The sequence below is a fragment of the Oncorhynchus gorbuscha genome, linkage group LG12 (assembly GCF_021184085.1).
Source record: "Oncorhynchus gorbuscha isolate QuinsamMale2020 ecotype Even-year linkage group LG12, OgorEven_v1.0, whole genome shotgun sequence".
Classification (NCBI taxonomy): Eukaryota; Metazoa; Chordata; class Actinopteri; order Salmoniformes; family Salmonidae; genus Oncorhynchus; species Oncorhynchus gorbuscha.
The window spans coordinates 399,208-416,480 of record NC_060184.1 but is presented as its reverse complement, the minus strand read 5'-3'; the positions used below and the strand labels follow the sequence as shown (position 1 = coordinate 416,480).

General features: G+C 43.1%; 1 protein-coding gene across 1 annotated transcript in view; it reads left to right on the top strand.

Moving 5' to 3' along the window:
- LOC123990446 (ras-related protein Rab-10) overlaps positions 1-17,273 on the top strand; it is a 44,077-nt gene that overhangs the window by 18,601 nt on the left and 8,203 nt on the right. The gene's annotated exons all lie outside the window — the stretch shown is intronic.

Below are 17,273 nucleotides of genomic sequence, written 5' to 3'. Positions count from 1 at the left end.
ATTTGGAAAACACGATGACATTTAAAAAAGAGGCAAATAATTAGTAGGAAACCCTTTGCCATCTTTGATGTCGCCATATTTACTTTGGATGTAGTATAACTTAAGCTAGCTAAGATTGAGGGGACACCATCTCGCAACCTTTTCAGAGCAAGGGGAACAACTACTCCAAGTCTCGGAGCGAGTGACGTCATCGATTGAAACTCTATTAGCGCGCACCCAGCTAACTAGCTAGCTATTTCACATCGGTTACACCAGCCTAATCTTGGGAGTTGATAGGCTTGAAGTCATAAACAGCTCAATGCTTGAATCATTGCAATGAGCTGCTGGCAAAACGCACAAAAGTGCTGTTTGAATGAATGCGTACGAGCCTGCTGGTACCTACCATCGCTCAGTCAGACTGCTCTATAAATCATAGACTTAATTATAACATAACACACAGAAATACGAGCCACTGGTCATGAATATGGTCGAATCCGGAAACTATAATTTCGAAAACAAATAGTTTATTCTTTCAGTGAAATACGGAACCGTTCCGTATTTTATCTAACGGGTGACATCCCGAAGTCTAAATATTGCTGTTACATTGTACAACCTTCAATGTTAAGTCATAATTACGTAAAATTCTGGAAAATTAGTTCGCAACGAGCCAGGCGGCCCAAACTGTTGCATATACCCTGAACACTAGAGAAGTGACACAATTTCACCTGGTTAATATTGCCTGCTAACCTGGATTTCTTCTAGCTAAATATGCAGGTTTAAAAATACACTGCTCAAAAAAATAAAGGGAACACTAAAATAACACATTCTATATCTGAATGAAATATTCTACATAGTTGAATGTGCTGACAATAAAATCACACATTATCAATGGAAATCAAATTTATCAACCCATGGAGGTCTGGATTTGGAGTCGCACTCAAAATTAAAGTGGAAAACCACACTACAGGCTGATCCAACTTTGATGTAATGTCTTTAAAACAAGTCAAAATGAGGCTCAGTAGTGTGTGTGGCCTCCACGTGCCAGTTTGACCTCCCTACAACGCCTTGGCATGATCCTGATGAGGTGATCTCCTCCCAGACCTGGACTAAAGCATCTGCCAACTCCTGGACAGTCTGTGGTGCAACGTGGTGTTGGTGGATGGAGCGAGACATGATATCCCAGATGTGCTCAATTGGATTCAGGTCTGTGGAACGGGCGGGCCATTCCATAGCATCAGTGCCTTCCTCTTGCAGGAACTGCTGACACTCCAGCCATATGAGGTCTAGCATTGTCTTGCATTAGGAGGAACCCAGGGCCAACTTCACCAGCATATGTTCTCACAAGGGGTCTGAGGATCTCATCTCGGTACCTAATGGCAGTCAGGCTACCTCTGGCGAGCACATGGAGGGCTGAGCGGCCCCCCAAAGAAATGCCACCCCACACCATGACTGACCCACCGCCAAACCGGTCATGCTGGAGGATGTTGCAGGCAGCAGAACGTTCTCCACGGCGTCTCCAGATTCTGCCACGTCCGTCACATGTGCTCAGTGTGAACTTGCTTTCATCTGTGAAGAGCAAAGCGCGCCAGTGGCGAATTTGCCAATCTTGGTGTTCTCTGGCAAATGCCAAATGTCCTGCACGGTTTTGGGCTGTAAGCACAACCCCCACCTGTGGACGTCGGGCCCTCATACCACCCTCATGGAGTCTGTTTCTGACAGTTTGAGCAGACACATACACATTTGTGGTCTGCTGGAGGTAATTTTGCAGGGCTCCGGCAGTCCTTGCACAAAGGTGGAGGTAGCTTGCCTGCTGCTGGGTTGTTGCCCTCCTACGGCCTCCTCCACATCTCCTGATGTACTGGCCTGTCTCCTGGTAGTGCCTCCATGCTCTGTACACTACGCTGACAGACACAGCAAACCTTCTTGCCACAGCTCGTATTGATGTTCCATCCTGGATGAGCTGCACTACCTGAGCCACTTGTGTGGGTTGTAGACTCCATCTCATGCTACCACTAGAGTGAAAGCACCGCCAGCATTTAAGTGACCGAAACATCAGCCAGGAAGCATAGGAACTGAGAAGTGGTCTGTGGTCCCCACCTGCAGAACCACTCCTTTATTGGGGGTGTCTTGCTAATTTGCCTATAATTCCCACCTGTTGTCTATTTCATTTGCACAACAGCATGTGGACATTTTGATTTCACAGAAGTGTGATTGACTTGGAGTTACATTGTGTTGTTCCCTTTATTTTTTGAGCAGTGTATATACTTCTGTGTATTGATTTTAAGGCATTGATGTTTATGGTTAGGTACAGTCGTGCAATGATTGTGCTTTTTTCGCAAATGCGCTTTTAAATCATCCCCGGTTTGGCGAAGTTGGCTGTTCTTTTTAGACAGAAAGTCTTCGCACAGTTCGCAACGAGCCAGGCGGCCCAAACTGTTGTACACACCCTGACTCTTGCAAGAGAAGTGACACAATTTCCCTAGTTAAAATAAATTCATGTTAGCAGGCAATATTAACTAAATATGCAGGTTTAAAAAATATATGCTTGTGTATAGATTAAGAAAGGCATTAATGTTTATGGTTAGGTATACGTTGGAGCAACGACAGTCCTTTCTCGCGAATGCGCTCCGCATTGATTATGTGCAACGCAGGACACTAGATAACTACACCTGGATGATATTACTAGTTTAACTTCTTACGGCTGAAATCCCGTTAATGGGATCTATTTGACAACAGCAAGTGAATGTGCAGGGCGCCAAATTCAAACAAATCTCATAATTAAAGTTTCTCAAACATACAAGTATTTTACACCATTTTAAAGATTAACTTGTTGTTAATCCCACCAGTGTCTGATTTCAAAAAGGCTTTACGACGAAAGCACATTATGTGATTTGTTAGGTTGTTAGCCAAGTCACAGAAAAAAACAGCCATTTTTCTAGCCGACGAGAGGAGTCACAAAAAGCAGAAATAGAGAAAATTAATCACTAAACCCGATCACTGATCTTCATCAGATAACACTCATAGGACTTCATTATACACAATACATGTATGTTTTGTTAGATAAAGTTGATATATCCAAAAATCTGTTTACATTGGTGTGTTATGTCCTGTAATGTTTTGCAGAGAGCCACATCAATTTACAGAAATACTCATCATAAATGTTGATGGAATTAAAGATATACTTCTCCTTAATGCAACTGCTGTGTCTGATTTCAAAGCTTTATGGAAAAAGCACACCATACAATAATCTTGAGTACCAGTGCTCAGGCACCAAAACATGCCATACAGATACCCACCATGTTGTGGAGTCAACAGAAGTCAGAAGAAATAGCATTATAAATATTCACTTACCTTTGATCTTCATCAGAATGCACTCCCAGGAATCCCAGTTCCACAATAATTGTTTGTTTTGTTCGATAAAGTCCATTTATGTCCAAATACCTCCTTTTTGTTCGCACGTTTAGTTCACAAATCCAAATTCACGAGGCGCAGGCACTTAGTCCAGACAGAGTCAAAAAAGTTCCTTTTACAGTTCGTAGAAACATGTCAAACGAATCTTTAGGATGTTTTTATCATTAATCTTCAGTAATATTCCAACTGGACAATTCCTTTGTCTTTAGAAATGAAAAGGAATGCAGCTAACTCTCACGGCCGCACGTATGACTTCGCTCATGGCATTCTGCCAGACCCCTTAGTCAAACAGCTCTTATTCGCTCCCCCTTCACAGTAGAAGCCTGAAACAAGGTTCTAAAGACTTGCAATCTAGTGGAAGCCTTAGGAAGTGCAATCGGACAAATTTTACACTGTATATTGGATAGGCAAAGACTTAACCTACAAACCTCAGATTTCCCACCTCCTGGTTGGATTCTTTTTCAGGTTTTTGCCTGCCATATGCATTCTCTTATACTCAGACATCATTCAAACACTTTTTGAAACTTCAGTGTTTTCTATCCAACGCTTCTGGGCCTGAGTAGCAGGCAGTTTACTCTGGGCACCTTTATTCATCAAAGCTACTCATTACTGCCCCCCAGCCATAAAAAGTTAACTAGTGATTTTGTTTTTTTAGAAGATGAGTTTAATGCTAGCTAGCAACTTACCTTGGCTTCTTACTGCATTCGCGTAACGGGCAGGCTCCTCGTGGAGTGCAATGTAAGGCAGGTGGTTCGAGCGTTGGACTAGTTAACCGTAAGATTGAATCCCAGAGCTGACAAGTTAAAAAATATTTTGTTCTTCCCCCGAACAAGGCAGTTAACCCACTGTTCCTAGACAGTCATTGTTCTTAACTGACTTGCCTAGTTAAATAAAGGTGTAAAGAAATCGTCCACATCGGTGTCCAATAATACCGATTTCCGATTGTTATGAAAACTTGAAATCGGCCCTAATTAAATCGACCATTCTGATTAATTGGTCGACCTCTATACTGTTGTCTGTAGACCGAGTCATTAGCCCCTGTTCTACTGCACAGCTAACGGAAACGTTGTAACGTGACGACCAGGACTGTCCCCCCCCAAAAAATGTAATAAAAAATGTTGTCAACCGAGAGTCGTCCTGTTCTTTAGACCAATCGATTGGTCTAAATGTTACAACTTATTTTTCCATACATAGACACCCTTTGTGTTTGAATAAATCAACAACATAGGCACTGAGCTTTTCTGATACTTTCAGCACACTGTTTGATTAAATAATTAAGACACAAATGGATGAAGAGCCTGATGGTCACACTGTGTTTAAAACAATGACAGCACAGTGCCTGTGTGACTGGCGCACGTTGTCCCTCTCTCCTTCGTACTACAGAGAAAAGGCACCACAGCAGAGCAGTGTTCATCACGCTGTCCATGGTGTAGCTGCAACATCATTTCAGCCATTCAGTTCCTTGTTTCTGACTGCAAAGTTCTGTTACTGAAATCCCTATTTTTTTGGAAAAACATTCCCTCAACTCTCGCTCTCTTTATGTGAAACGTGTGAGTGTCGGTATCAATAAATTGGTTCTAACAAACTCTGAACACAGTAACACATGACAGCAAAATGGATGTGGAGGATGTGAAAAATAAACTGTGAATGTTTACTGGTTGTTCAGCGGGGGACAGGGGAAGTCAGATCTGTGGAAGACATTTGACTTAGTTGTGGAAATGAGATCCAGACAAAGGAGGACCAAGAGTTGCATGAGTATTATGCCAAACAGTCAGTTAGATTACACTATTTGTTTTGACCATGTGGAACGGTGTAAACAACACTACATAGTTATAAATATAGAAAGTCTTTATTAACAGCAGACTAAAAACAGCTGCATGCGTTTGTGAATTGCGGATTATTTATTCTTTAGGATAATTATTCAAAGCTCCCTTTGTTATTTATATTTAAAAAATGCTTGATTGCATTAGTGTCTCATATGCTGTGTGACGGCATGAGCAAATGAAATATTTGATTTATCCAGTAGCCTATATATTGAAATATAGGCCTAAGTAACTGCATCAAGACTGAACAGGACACGCTTTTAGGCCTGAATCTCCATGGTGGTTATACAAGGGTGTTATACAAAGCCTACTAATGATAATGACATTACTTATTGTTATAATGGTGATAATAACACGAACAAGGAGATGAATAGAAAGGAGGGTACAGGAGCGAGAACTGCATATTGTGTGTGACAAACGGGTTAGATATTATTTCTCTCTCTGTTTGGAACCATGTAAACGACACTGAATAAATTATAATTTGTAAAGAAATGAAATGGCTTAATTACAGCAAAGAAAATATTAAAAACAGCTGCATTGGTGAAATAGCTTTATCTGCCATGTTGCATGAGGCTTGGTGCTCACAGAATCAGTAGGCTATTAATCACTGTAGATATACAGTGCATACGCCCTTTCCTTTTGTTACATTACAGCCTTATTCTAAAATGGATTAAACTGCCCCCCCCATCAATCTACACACAATACCCCATAATGACAGAGCAAGAACAGGTTGTTTAGACATTTTTACCAATATTTTAGAAAATAAAAAACATCACATTTACGTAAGTATTCAGACCCTTTCCTCAGTACTTTGTTGAAGCACCTTTGGCAGTGATTTCAGCCTAGAGTCTTCGACGACTCTACAAGCTTGGCAAACCTGTATTTGAGGAGTTTCTCCCATTCTTCTCTGCAGATATTCTCAAGCTCTGTCAGGTTAGATGTGGAGCGTCGCCGCACAGCTATTTTCAGGTCTCCGGAGATTTTCGATCGGGTTCAAGTCTGTGCTCTCAAGGACATTGAGACTTGTCATGTGCCTTTTACTGAGTGGCTTCTGTCTGGACACTCTGCCATAAAGGCCTGATTGGTGGATTGCTGCAGAGATAGTTGTCCTTCTGGAAGGTTCTCCCATCTCCACAAAGGAACTCTGGAGCTCTGTCAGTGACCATCGGGTTCTTAGTCACCTCCCTGACCAAGGCCCTTCTCCCCCTATTGTTCAGTTGGGCCTGGCGGTCAGCTCTAGGAAGAGTCTTGGTGGTTCCAAACGTGTTCCTTTTAAGAATGATGACCACTGTGTTCTTGGACCTCCAATACTGCAGAAATATTTTGTTACCCTTCCCCAGATCTGTGCCTCTACACAATCCTGTCTCTGAGCTTTACGGACAATTATTTCGACCTCCTGGCTTGGTTTTTGCTTTGATATGCACTGTCAACTGTGGGACCTTATGCTTTTCCAAATCATGTCTAATCGAGTCCACATGTGGACTCCAATGAAGTTGAAAAACATCTCAAGGATGACCAATGTTAACAGGATGCAACTGAGCCAAATTTCGAGTTAAGTAAATAAGCTATTTCTGTTCATTTTTAAAAATTCATTTACTGATTAAAATTCACCAGTTTTCATTTATTTTATTGAGGGGAAAAATGTATTCAATCCATTTTAGAATAAGGTGTCAGGATACTTTCTGAATACACTGCACAGTCGTGGCCAAAAGGTGAATGACACAAATATTAATTTTCACAAAGTCTGCTGCCTCATTTTGTATGATGGCAATTTGCATGTATCAAATCAAATCAAATTTTATTTGTCACATACACATGGTTAGCAGATGTTAATGCGAGTGTAGCGAAATGCTTGTGCTTCTAGTTCCGACAATGCAGTGATAACCAACAAGTAATCTAACTAACAATTCCAAAACTACTGTCTTATACACAGTGTAAGGGGATAAGGAACATGTACATAAGGATATATGAATGAGTGATGGTACAGAGCAGCATACAGTAGATGGTATCGAGTACAGTATATACATATGAGATGAGTGTGTAGACAAAGTAAACAAAGTGGCATAGTTAAAGTGGCTAGTGATACATGTGTTACATAAGGATGCAGTCGATGATGTAGAGTACAGTATATACATATGCATATGAGATGAATAATGTAGGGTAAGTAACATTATATAAGGTAGCATTGTTTAAAGTGGCTAGTGATATATTTACATTTCCCATCAATTCCCATTATTAAAATGGCTGGAGTTGGGTCAGTGTCAATGACAGTGTGTTGGCAGCAGCCACTCAGTGTTAGTGGTGGCTGTTTAACAGTCTGATGGCCTTGAGATAGAAGCTGTTTTTCAGTCTCTCGGTCCCAGCTTTGATGCACCTGTACTGACCTCGCCTTCTGGATGATAGCGGGGTGAACAGGCAGTGGTTCGGGTGGTTGATGTCCTTGATGATCTTTATGGCTTTCCTGTAACAACGGGTGGTGTAGGTGTCCTGGAGGGCAGGTAGTTTGCCCCGGTGATGCGTTGTGCAGTCCTCACTACCCTCTGGAGAGCCTTACGGTTGAGGGCGGAGCAGTTGCCGTACCAGGCGGTGATACAGCCCGCCAGGATGCTCTCGATTGTGCATCTGTAGAAGTTTGTGAGTGCTTTTGGTGACAAGCCGAATTTCTTCAGCCTCCTGAGGTTGAATAGGCGCTGCTGCGCCTTCTTCACGACGCTATCAGTGTGAGTGGACCAATTCAGTTTGTCTGTGATGTGTATGCCGAGGAACTTAAAACTAGCTACCCTCTCCACTACTGTTCCATCGATGTGGATAGGGGGGTGTTCCCTCTGCTGTTTCCTGAAGTCCACAATCATCTCCTTAGTTTTGTTGACGTTGAGTGTGAGGTTATTTTCCTGACACCACACTCCAAGGGCCCTCACCTCCTCCCTGTAGGCAGTCTCGTCGTTGTTGGTTATCAAGCCTACCACTGTTGTGTCGTCCGCAAACTTGATGATTGAGTTGGAGGCGTGCGTGGCCACGCAGTCGTGGGTGAACAGGGAGTACAGGAGAGGGCTCAGGACGCACCCTTGTGGGGCCCCCGTGTTGAGGATCAGCGGGGAGGAGATGTTGCCTACCCTCACCACCTGGGGGCGGCCCGTCAGGAAGTCCAGTACCCAGTTGCACAGGGCGGGGTCGAGACCCAGGGTCTCGAGCTTGATGACGAGCTTGGAGGGTACTATGGTGTTGAATGCCGAGCTGTAGTCGATGAACAGCATTCCCACATAGGTATTCCTCTTGTCCAGGTGGGTTAGGGCAGTGTGCAGTGTGGTTGAGATTGCATCGTCTGTGGACCTATTTGGGCGGTAAGCAAATTGGAGTGGGTCTAGGGTGTCAGGTAGGGTGGAGGTGATATGGTCCTTGACTAGTCTCTCAAAGCACTTCATGATGACGGAAGTGAGTGCTACGGGGCGGTAGTCGTTTAGCTCAGTTACCTTAGCTTTCTTGGGAACAGGAACAATGGTGGCCCTCTTGAAGCATGTGGGAACAGCAGACTGGTATAGGGATTGATTGAATATGTCCGTAAACACACCGGCCAGCTGGTCTGCGCATGCTCTGAGGGCGCGGCTGGGGATGCCGTCTGGGCCTGCAGCCTTGCGAGGGTTAACACGTTTAAATGTCTTACTCACCTCGGCTGCAGTGAAGGAGAGACCGCATGTTTCCTTTGCACGCCGTGTCAGTGGCACTGTATTGTCCTCAAAGCGGGCAAAAAAGTTATTTAGTCTGCCTGGGAGCAAGACATCCTGGTCCGTGACTGGGCTGGATTTCATCTTGTAGTCCGTGATTGACTGTAGACCCTGCCACATGCCTCTTGTGTCTGAGCCATTGAATTGAGATTCCACTTTGTCTCTGTACTGACGCTTAGCTTGTTTAATAGCCTTACGGAGGGAATAGCTGCATTGTTTGTATTCAGTCATGTTGCCAGACACCTTGCCCTGATTAAAAGCAGTGGTTCGCGCTTTCAGTTTCACGCGAATGCTGCCATCAATCCACGGTTTCTGGTTAGGGAATGTTTTTATCGTTGCTATGGGAACGACATCTTCGACGCACGTTCTAATGAACTCGCACACCGAATCAGCGTATTCGTCAATATTCCCATCTGACGCAATACGAAACATGTCCCAGTCCGCGTGATGGAAGCAGTCTTGGAGTGTAGAGTCAGCTTGGTCTGACCAGCGTTGGACAGACCTCAGCGTGGGAGCCTCTTGTTTTAATTTCTGCCTGTAGGCAGGGATCAGCAAAATGGAGTCGTGGTCAGCTTTTCCGAAAGGGGGCGGGGCAGGGCCTTATATGCGTCGCGGAAGTTAGAGTAACAATGATCCAAGGTTTTACCACCCCTGGTTGCGCAATCGATATGCTGATAAAATTTAGGGAGTCTTGTTTTCAGATTGGCTTTGTTAAAATCCCCAGCTACAATGAATGCAGCCTCCGGATAAATGTTTTCCAGTTTGCAAAGAGTTAAATAAAGTTCGTTCAGAGCCATCGATGTGTCTGCTTGGGGGGGGATATATACGGCTGTGATTATAATCGAAGAGAATTCTCTTGGAAGATAATGCGGTCTACATTTGATTGAGGAATTCTAAATCAGGTGAACAGAAGGATTTGAGTTCCTGTATGTTTCCTTCATCACACCATGTCCCGTTAGTCATGAGGCATACGCCCCCGCCACTCTTCTTACCAGATAGATGTTTGTTTCTGTCGGCGCGATGCGTGGAGAAACCCGTTGGCTGCACCGCCCTGGATAGCGTTTTCCCAGTAAGCCATGTCTCCGTAAAGCAAAGAACGTTGCAGTCTCTGATGTCCCTCTGGAATGCCACCCTTGCTCGGATTTCATCAACCTTGTTGTCGAGAGACTGGACATTGGCAAGAAGAATACTGGGAAGTGGTGCGCGATGTGCCCTTTTTCGGAGTCTGACCAGAACACCGCCGCGTTTCCCTCTTTTTCGGAGTCGTTTCCTTGGGTCGCTGCATGCGATCCATTCCGTTGTCCTGTTTGTAAGGCAGAACACAGGATCCGCGTTGCGGAAAACATATTCTTGGTCGTACTGATGGTGAGTTGACGCTGATCTTATATTCAGTAGTTCTTCTCGACTGTATGTAATGAAACCTAAGATGACCTGGGGTACTAATGTAAGAAATAACACGTAAAAAAACAAACTGCATAGTTCCTAGGAACTCTAAGCGAGGCGGCCATCTCAGTCGGCGCCGGAAGTTAGGGTCCCTAACTGTACTCCAGAATGTTATGAAGAGTGATCAGATGAATTAATTGCAAAGTCCCTCTTTGCCATGCAAATGAACTGAGCCCCTCAAAAACATTTCCACTGCATTTCAGCCCTGCCACAATAGGACCAGCTGACATCATGTCAGTGATTCTCTCATCAACGAGGACAGTGGTGACTAGGACAAGGCTGGAGATTACATTTACATTTAAGTCATTTAGCAGACGCTCTTATCCAGAGCGACTTACAAATTGGTGCATTCACCTTATGACATCCAGTGGAACAACCACTTTACAATAGTGCATCTAAATATTTTAAGGGGGGGGTGAGAAGGATTACTTTATCCTATCCTAGGTATTCCTTAAAGAGGTGGGGTTTCAGGTGTCTCCGGAAGGTGGTGATTGACTCCGCTGTCCTGGCGTCGTGAGGGAGTTTGTTCCACCATTGGGGAGCCAGAGCAGCGAACAGTTTTGACTGAGCTGAGCGGGAACTGTACTTCCTCAGTGGTAGGGAGGCGAGCAGGCCAGAGGTGGATGAACGCAGTGCCCTTATTTGGGTGTAGGGCCTGATCAGAGCCTGGAGGTACTGAGGTGCCGTTCCCCTCACAGCTCCGTAGGCAAGCACCATGGTCTTGTAGCGGATGCGAGCTTCAACTGGAAGCCAGTGGAGAGAGCGGAGGAGCGGGGTGACGTGAGAGAACTTGGGAAGGTTGAACACTAGACGGGCTGCGGCGTTCTGGATGAGTTGTAGGGGTTTAATGGCACAGGCAGGGAGCCCAGCCAACAGCGAGTTGCAGTAATCCAGACGGGAGATGACAAGTGCCTGGATTAGGACCTGCGCCGCTTCCTGTGTGAGGCAGGGTCGTACTCTGCGGATGTTGTAGAGCATGAACCTACAGGAACGGGCCACCGCCTTGATGTTAGTTGAGAACGACAGTTTGTTGTCCAGGATCACGCCAAGGTTCTTAGCGCTCTGGGAGGAGGACACAATGATCACACTGTCATGCTGATTGAGTTCTAGTAACAGACTGGAAGCTTCAAAGGGAGAGTGGTGCTTGGAATCATTGTTCTTTCTCTGTCAACCATGGTTACTTGCAAGGAAATACGTGCCGTCATCATTGCTTTGCACAAAGGGCTTCACAAGCAAGGATATTGCTGCCAGTAAGATTGCACCTAAATCAGCCATTTATCAGATCATCAAGAACTTCGAGAGCTGTTCAATTGTTGTGAAGAAGGCTTCAGGGTGCCCAAGAAAGTCCAGCTAGCGCCAGGACCGTCTCCTACAGTTGATTCAGCTGTGGGATCGGGGCACAACCAGTACAGCGCTTGCACAGGAATGGCAGCAGGCAGGTGTGAGTGCATCTGCACGCACAGTGAGGCAAATACTTTTGGAGGATGGCCTGGTGTCAAAAAGGGCAGCAAAGAAGCCACTTCTCTCCAGGCAAAATATCAGGGACAGACTGATATTCTGCAGAAGGTACAGTGATCGGACTGCTGAGGACTGGGGTAAAGTAATTTTCTCTGAATCCCCTTTCTGATTGTTTGGGGCATCCAGAAAAAAGCTTGTCCTGAGAAGACAAGGTGAGCGCTACCATCAGTCCTGTGTCATGTCAACAGTAAAGCATCCTGAGACGATTCATGTGTGGGGTTGCTTCTCAGCCAAGGGAGTGGGCTCACTCACAATTTTGCCTAAGAACACAGCCATGAATAAGGAATGGTACCAACGTGTCCTCCGAGAGCAACTTCTCCCAACCATCCAGGAACAGTTTGGTGACGAACAATGTATTTTCCAGCATGATTGAGCACCTTGCCTTAAGGCAAACGTGGTAACTAAGTGGCTCAGGGAACAAAACATCAATATTTTGTGTCCATTGCGGGGAAACTACCCAGACCTTAATCCCATTAAGAACTTGTGGTCAATCCTCAACACACATATCCTGACAAACTCCAAGCATTGATTATGCAAGAATGGGCTGCCATCAGTCAGGATATGGCCCAGAAGTTGATTGACAGCATGCCAGGGCGGATTGCAGAGGTCTTAAAAAAGAAGGGTCAACGCTGCAAATATTGACTCTGCGTCAACTTCATGTAATTGTCAATAAAAGCCTTTGACACTTATATAATTCTTTCTTATTATACTTCCGTATTCCATAGTAACATCTGACAAAATTATCTAAAGACACTGAAGCAGCAAACATTGGAAATTCATATTTGTGTCATTCTCAACTTTTGGCCACGACTGTATATAATATATACAGTTTGAAGTCGGAAGTTTACATGCACTTAGGCTGGAGTCAATAAAACTTGTTTTTCAACCACTCCACAAATTTCTTGTTAACACACTACAGTTTTGGCAAATTGGTTAGGACATCTTCTTTGTGTATGGCACAAGTGATTGTTTTCCCAACAATTGTTTACAGACAGATTATTTAACTTATAATTCACTATTACAATTCCAGTGGTTCAGACGTTTACATACACTAAGCTGACTGTGCCTTTAAACCGCTTGGAAAATTCCAGAAAATGTCATGGCTTTAGAAGCTTCTGATAGGCTGGCTAATTGACATCATTTGAGTCAATTGGAGAGGTGTACCCGTGGATGTATATAACCTGTTACTCCTACCCCCTACTTTTTAGAACATTCTGTTAAAAATCGCGCAACATTTCAGCGCCCTGCTACTCATGCCAGGAATATAGTATATGCATATGATTAGTATGTGTGGATAGAAAACTCAGACGTTTAGAAAACTGTAATTCGCTCTGGATAAGAGCGTCTGCTAAATGACTTAAATGTAATGTAATGTAATGTTAAATCACGGCTGTGACTATAACAGAACGTGCGTTTCAATCGAAAAGTGCAGGAAAATCTGCACTGAAAATGGGAAAATATATCCATGCGCCACTTCAACCAATTGTTAAACGTGAACCACATTAAATGGGGCCGAGGTTACAATACCTACAGCTTCCACACGATGTCAAGTCTTGTCATTTGCCTACTATTTGTTTCTTGGTCAAACAGACACAAGGCAGCGCAGTTCTTCCGGTCTCCGACCGGATATTTTGGTTGAGATTTACCCGGACATTATTTCCAGACGTACAGCTATAGAATATACATCGCCTCGTGATCAATTTGATCGCTTATTAACGTTTACTAATACCTAAAGTTGCATTACAAAAGTATTTCGAAGTGTTTTGTGAAAGTTTATCGACTTTTTTAATTTAAAAAAATGACGTTACGTTATAAAATGCTATTTTTTTCCTTGATCAGTCTTCATAGATCGATATCTAGGCTATATATGGACCGATTTAAATCGAAAAAAAGCCCCAATAGTGATTATGGGACATCTAGAAGTGCCAACAAAGATGGTCAAAGGTAATGAATGTTTTATATTTTATTTGTGCGTTTTGTGTAGCGCCGACTGTTAATTATTTTGTTTACGTCCCCTTCGGGTCTTTTGGGGTGTTACATGCTATCAGATAATAGCTTCTCATGCTTTCGCCGAAAAGCATTTTAAAAATCTGACTTGTTGCCTGGATTCACAACGAGTGTAGCTTTAATTCAATACCCTGCATGTGTATTTTAATGAACGTTTGAGTTTTAACGAGTGCTATTAGCATTTAGCGTAGCGCATTTGCATTTCCAGATGTCTAGATGGGATGCCTGCGTGTCAGGTAGGAGCAAGAGGTTAAAGGCCTACCTTCAAACTCAGTGCCTCTCTGCTTGACGTCATGGGAAGATCAGAAGAAATCAGCCAAGACCTCAGAAAAATAATTGTAGACCTCCAAGTCTGGTTCATCCTTGGGAGCAATTTCCAAAAGCCTTAAGGTACCACGCACGTTCATCTGTACAAACAATATTACGCAAGTATAAACACCATGGGACTACGCAGCCAACATACTGCTCAGGAAGGAGACTCGTTCTGTCTCCTAGAGATGAACGTACTTTGGTGCGAAAAGTGCAAATCAATCCCAGAGCAACAGCAAAGGACCTTGTGAAGATGCTGGAGGAAACGGGTACAAAAGTATCTATATCCACAGTAAAACGAGTCTTCTATCATCATCACCTGAAAGGCCGCTCTGCAAGGAAGAAGCCACTGCTCCAAAACCGCCATAAAAAGCCAAACTACGGTTTGCAGCTGCACACAACTGGGACAAAGATCGTACTTTTTGGAGAAATGTCCTTTGGTCAGATGAATCAAAAATAGACCTGTTTGGCCATAATGCCCATCATTATGTTTGGAGGAAAAAGGGGGAGGCTTGCAAGCCGAAGAACACCATCCCAACCATGAAGAACGTGGGTGGCAGCATCATGTTGTGGGGGTGCTTTGCTGTAGGAGGGACTGGTGCACTTCACAAAATAGATGGCATCATGAGAAAATAGAAGTATGTGGATATATTGAAGCAACATCTCAAGACATCAGTCAGGAACTTAAAGCTTGCTCTCAAATGGGTCTTCCAAATGGACAATGACCCCAAGCATACTTCCAAAGTTGTGGCAAAATGTCTTAAGGACAACAAAGTCAAGTGGCCATCACAAAGCCCTGACCTCAATCCTATAGAACTGAAAAAGTGTGTGTGAGCAAGGAGGCATACAAACCTGACTCAGTTACACCAGCTCTGTCAGGAGGAATGGGCCAAAATTCACCCAACTTATTGTGGAAGGCTACCCAAAACGTTTGACCCAAGTTAAAGAATTTAAAAGCAATGCTACCAAATACTAATTCAGTGTATGTCAACTTCTGACCCACTGGGAATGTGATGAAAGAAATAAAAGCTGAAATAAATGATTCTTTACTATTATTCTGACATTTCACATTCTTAAAATAAAGTGGTGATCCTAACTGACTTAAAGAGGAGGCATTTTCTACTAGGATTTAAACAAGGGGACAGCTGGTCAAAGCTGTTTATATACATGTTTAACCTCTCTAGGGTATGTGGGACGCACCCATCTGGCCAACATCCAGTGAGATTGCAGAGCGCCAAATTCAAATACAGATAGTCATTATAAAATTCAGTAAACAAAACATATTTTACATAGGTTTAAAGATTAACTTCTTGTGAATACAACCACTGTCAGATTTTTAAAATGCTTTTACGGTGAAAGCATACCTTACGATTATTTGAGAACATAGCCCAGCAGACAAATCATTACAAACAGTAGCCAGCCAAGTAGAAGTTACACAAGTCAGAAATAGAGAGAATTAATCCCTTACCTTTGATCTTCATATGGTTGCACTCAGACATTAATTTCACTCAATAAATGTTCCTTTTGTTCGATAGTCTCTTTATATCCAAAAAACCTCTGTTCGTCTTCAGTAATCCCCAGGCTCACAGACAAAAAAAATCAAATTGGGTCCACTCAGGGTACACTCATTAAGACTGGTCTTACTCCCTCATTTATCAGAATACAAGCCTGAAACAATTTATAGACTGACATCTAGTGGAAGGCTTAGGAACTGCAATTTGAGTTCTAAGTCAATGGATACTGTAATGGAATTGAATAGAAAACTACAAAACCAGAACTTTCCTGAATAGAGTTCTCAGGTTTTCGCCTGCCAAATCATTTCTGTTATACTCAGACACTATTTTAACAGTTTTGGAAAATTTAGTGTTTTCTATCCAAATCTACCAGTTATATGAATATCATATCTTCTGGGCCCGAGTAGCAGGCCGTTTTAATTTGGGCATGCTTTTCATCCAAAATTCCGAATGCTGCCCCCTACCCTAGGGAAGTTAACAGGGGGACAGCTGGTCAGGAGAGGTGTGTGTGTGTGTGTGTGTGTGTGTGTGTGTGTGTGTGTGTGTGTAATGGCTGCAATCCCGTTAATGTGATGATATGACAACAGTCCTTCTGTAGCTCAGTTGGTAGAGCATGGCGCTTGTAACGCCAGGGTAGTGGGTTCGATCCCCGGGACCACCCATACGTAGAATGTATGCACACATGACTGTAAGTCGCTTTGGATAAAAGCGTCTGCTAAATGGCATATATTATATTATTATTATTATTATTAAAGAGCAGGGTGCCAAATTTACAACAGAAATCTCATAATTAAAATTCCTCAAACATACAGGTATTTTATACCGTTTTACTGGTAATCTTGTTAATCCCACCAAAGTGTCTGATTTCAAATAGGCTTTACAGCAAAAGCACCACAAACAATTATGTTAAGTCACCACCTAGCCACAGAAACACAGCTATTTTTTTTCAGCCAAAGTGGAGTTTTAAAAAGCACAAATAGAGATCAAATGAATCACTAACCTTTGATCTTCATCAGATGACACTCATAGGACTTAATGTTACACAATACATGTGTTTTGTTTGATAAAGTTCATATTTATCAAAATGAGTTTACATTGGCTCATTACATTCACTAGTTCCAAAAACATCCAGTTATTTTGCATTGCCACATCAATTCAACAAACACTCATCATAAATGTGGATGGTAATACAAGTTATTCACATGGAATTATAGATATACCTCTCCTTAATGCAAGCGCTGTCTGATAAAAAAACAAACAAACAAAAAAAAAACTTTACCGAATAAGCAAACCATGCAATAATCTGAGACGGCGCTCAGAAGTAAGTCACATTAGCCGCAATGATGGCGTCAACATAAACACGAAATTACATGATAAATATTCCCTTTGATGATCTTCATCAGAAAGCACTCCAGGAATCCCAGGTCCACAATAAATGTTTGTTTTGTTCGATAATGTCGGTTAATTATGTCCAAATACCTTCTTTTGTTAGCGCGTTTGGTATACATATCCAAACGCTCATTCTGGTCAGCGCTATGTCGGACAAA